This window comes from Rhagoletis pomonella, unplaced genomic scaffold (assembly GCF_013731165.1).
Source record: "Rhagoletis pomonella isolate Grant_MI unplaced genomic scaffold, Rhpom_1.0 Rhpom_scaffold_00005, whole genome shotgun sequence".
NCBI classification, from domain to species: Eukaryota; Metazoa; Arthropoda; class Insecta; order Diptera; family Tephritidae; genus Rhagoletis; species Rhagoletis pomonella.
The window spans coordinates 59,459,268-59,463,489 of record NW_023458559.1 but is presented as its reverse complement, the minus strand read 5'-3'; positions in this window follow the sequence as shown (position 1 = coordinate 59,463,489).

The window sequence follows — 4,222 nt, the reverse complement described above, 5'->3', positions numbered from 1 at the left end:
ATTTTGCTTATTTACGAAGCCATTCAACCAGAAATGAGCCTCATCGCTGAACAAAATTTGTCGATAAAAAAGCGGATTTTCTGCCAACTGATTTTGGTAATAAAATTCAATGATTTGCAAGCGTTGCTCGTTAGTAAGTCTATTCATGATGAAATGTCAAAGCATACTGAGCATCTTTCTCTTTGACACCATGTCTGAAATCCCACGTGATCTGTCAAATACTAATGCATGAAAATCCTAACCTCAAAAAAATCACCCGTTATAAGTGTTTTGTGTTATTTATTATTACCCTCTGAAGGTATTATATTCGTTTTTGGTTTTAAAAACTATATTATAACAAGATCTCAGTTTTAAAATAAAAGATTCGTTAAATCGATTCCATGAATTTTATTTAAACGAATTGGAGATTTTTTTCAGAAATTGCGTCTGGACACCCTGCTTCTAAACGTGAAACAGCTGGTGGGCTCTCAATATTAGCAGCCTTAGAAATGATTGGAGTGAGATGTAAGGAAGAAGAAGAAGAAGTTGTTTGCCGTGTTGTTTTTGTTCTCGTTCCAATATTCAATGTTAGAAGCAATATAGTTTTAATTTTATGCGAAATGGATACAAAATCAGCACAACTTTTAAACAGATTTTGTATACATGGGTTGCAGACTATTTTTACAAAGAACTCCCACGATGTTCAATAATTAAAGTGACTGTTATATGTATATAAACTTTATTTTATTGCAGCGAAACCGAGTGTGTGTCTACTCGCTACGCATACTTGACGTATTTGGTGTCCACATGACCATGCGGTCTTTCCTGTCAGAGGGCAGTGTCTACTTATTAAAGTCCTATAAGGATTTCGTTTCATCTTAAAAAGGTTGCCCTTCCACGATGAAAAATGGGTTTGATGTTACACTGGACTCTGTAAAAGGGCATATTTTTGGCTTCTTGTCCTCGTCTAGCTCATGCATTTCGTAATATTGTCGTTTGAAACAACCATCTGGTTTTTAGGGCAAGGACGGTTAATTAGGCTTTCTTCTCAAAAAGAAGCCAACACTGTTAAACCATACTACAACCCAACTACTATCTGCGCTATGACTAATAAATAATCAAGACTCTCCATCTCCTTGTTTTTGGTTTTCCTAAAACCAAAGACTTTAATTTATTTATCTACGCTAACCACGAAACTTCATTGCGCTAATGTGACTAATTTCATTTTTGACATTCACTTGTCAAAGCTACACAAATTTTCAATATTTTCGCTTTTCCGCGACGACAAACAGTTGTGAGCAAACAACTTCAAAAACCATATTCCAAAAACAAAATATGCAGAAGACCTCGAAGAATATAATAAGCAACCATGAGAAGCGGCTGATGAGCAAGCAAACCGACGGACCGACGAATGGACGGACAGGACAAATGGAACATAAATGAAGCAACCGAAAATAAACAAAATTAAGTTAAATTGCATGTAGCACAGCAGAGCAAGCAAAGCAGTCCTCCGAGCGGAAAGATGTGGAAGAGGGAAGGGTGTCTCGTTTGTGGGGTAAGACAAGTAGTAGGAGTACTTAGAAGAAGGAGGGGGCCTCGGACATGTCGTAGGTGGTGTTAGATTGCCGTGTATCCTAATAGTCGTTATTTCACTTGCAGCAAGCGGAGTGGCTGGGTGCGCGCCCAACTCATTTAGACGATTGTCTGCCCAGAAGTGTGTTTATTTATTTGAGTCTCTCTGTGTAGGTGTGTGAATGCAACTAAAATTGTGTAATTGCATTGGTTTGGTGGTTTCGTACAACAAACTGACAATCAAAACACTGACTGACTGACTGCCTGCGTAAATGAGAGACGATCGAACTGACAGACAATTAGGTACACAAATGCACAAAAGTAAATGTCAGCAGTGGAAACGGCATACAATTTCGGCAGCTAATTGTGGATGAGACAGGAGGAAGAGAGGTGGCGTTGTTATTGTGCAAACCTCAACAAAAGTGCTTTTTGGTGTAAGCAACAATGTGCACACACAAGACTGTTAGTGGTTTTAATAGTTGTTGTTATTGTTATTGTAAGTTTTAGTCCGTTGTGTTGTAGGTGGTTTTAGTTTCTTCTGCAATGGCGAACTGCAGAAAGGAACAACACCGCCGCCATCACCATCGATCCATTGTTGATATTCGCCACCTGTCGAAAATTTGATTTCTATGTTTCTATCTTTCGAAAGCGTACTCTACCCGACTCCCCTTTGCCACACAACGAAGAGAAATGAAAATTGAAAACCACAAAATTGACTGGTAAATTAATTAGAACTCGAATTGCTTGCAAGTACTCGCAGACACTCCTCGTAGCATGGATGGTGCATAGCAAGCAGCCAGTGGATAGTGGCTGAACTGCGGTGGGGTGAGCTAAGCTGACTCTGCAGCAAGTGTCCAAAAAATTAATAGATGTACTTGCTGCTGTATTGGATTTGATTTGCATATTCAATATGCAAGAATACAAGCAACACACACACACACACATACACAAGGGAAGTATGCGAGTGTGTGCATGGCACATGTCCAGGAGCAAGCGCTGGCTACCATTTTGCGGTATCGTTTTTGAATTGGCAATCAAAGGTGTGGCTGCTTTTGATTTTTGTTGGTTTTGTTAAAATGCATCGAACGGAAATTGAAGTGAAAAAAAAAATCAGCAATTATTAAAATCATAACAAACATTGAATCAATTTCTTAATGGAGCACAGATTTATTTCGGAATTACAAGAGGAGGTACCATAAAATTGGATAACCTTCTATTTACTTATGAAGATAGATGATTTTTGCTAAGGATTGGTAGCTCAGAGCAGTGATTTGTAATTGAATATGAAGTAGTTTTTTCTCGTTATTCGAAGGAAATATTCACTTACCTATATATGTATAATAGTTAGTATATACATTAGCACGAACGCCAAGGTCTCACCTACTGTGTAAATTTTTTGGCGCTGACTGTTCAGATATTCAGTCGTTTACCCACTAAGCTAAGTGTGCCTTATAGCTAATATAAAATGTTGTTTTATCTAGTTTGCGAACTACTCCCTTACTAGTGTAAGAAGCAAAGCTCTCTCTGACTCAGAATCGATGGGGTAGAGACACCGATTGCAAGGGCGCCCACGAACACAATGGAGGGACCAAGTTCGGACGTTGTTCTTCAAGCTTTAACTCGCTTTGGACTGGATTACCATCTGGTCGAGTTTGCTCATCGCTTATTAGGCTGTAGAGTTATATATTCGGAGATGAGAAAGATATCCGTAACGAGATATGCAAACCGCGGCACTACACAATGTGGTGTTCTTTCTCCAGTCCTTTGGAATCTAACGGTGAATACTCTGCTGTCAAGGTTGCAGGGTACAGGTTGCCAGGTTATTGCGTACGTGGATGATCTTGCCCTGATGTCAGCTGATAAGCACCCCCAATTTCTATGTGACTTAAGCGCGTTACGCGTCGTGGCCACTTGGTCCAAAGAAGCAGACTTTAGTGTCAGTCCGGCAAAACGGTCATGGTTCTTTTTTCAAAGAAAACGAAAACTGTCCAGCTACAGCTTCCTTCCTTGAACAGCTTCCTTCCTTGAAGAGCGTTGCAAGAAAGCTATAACTGCCATGTAAATCAGCGATAGGGGCAAAATGGGGATTGTGAACTGGATGTACACACCGGCTGTGCGTCCCATTCTGTTCTACGGCATCTGTTCTACGGTTTGGTGACCGTCGGTAGATAAATCTACCATAAGAAACAAATTAGCAAATGTTCAAAGGGTGGCGTGCATGATGATCACGGGAACTTTACCAACGACGTCGACTAAAGCCCTAGGGTCCTTGCTTCACTTACTACCTGTGGACTTTAATGGTAAACTACAGGCAAGCTGTAATGCTATTCCATTGAACGCGCTGATCAACTGGAGTTACACGGGGTTTGGGCACTCTAGACCACACAATTCCGCCTACTGGTCTAAAGAATCTCTTCCAGACAAGGATCCCCTCCAGGGGTGATTGGGAAGAGGATTCGGTCTACATTGATGGCTCCAAATTGGATCTTTGGGTAGGAAGTGGGGTATGCTCGCCAAAACTTTCACTTAGCCTTAGTTTTCGTCTGCCAGATCTCTGTAGCGTTTTTCAAGTTGAAATAACAGAAACAAACGAAGCTGGTAGATAGCTGGTAGATTCTCTTATTAGTCTGAAGGCGGTAACTGTCTTTTCTGATAGCCAGGCAGCTATTAC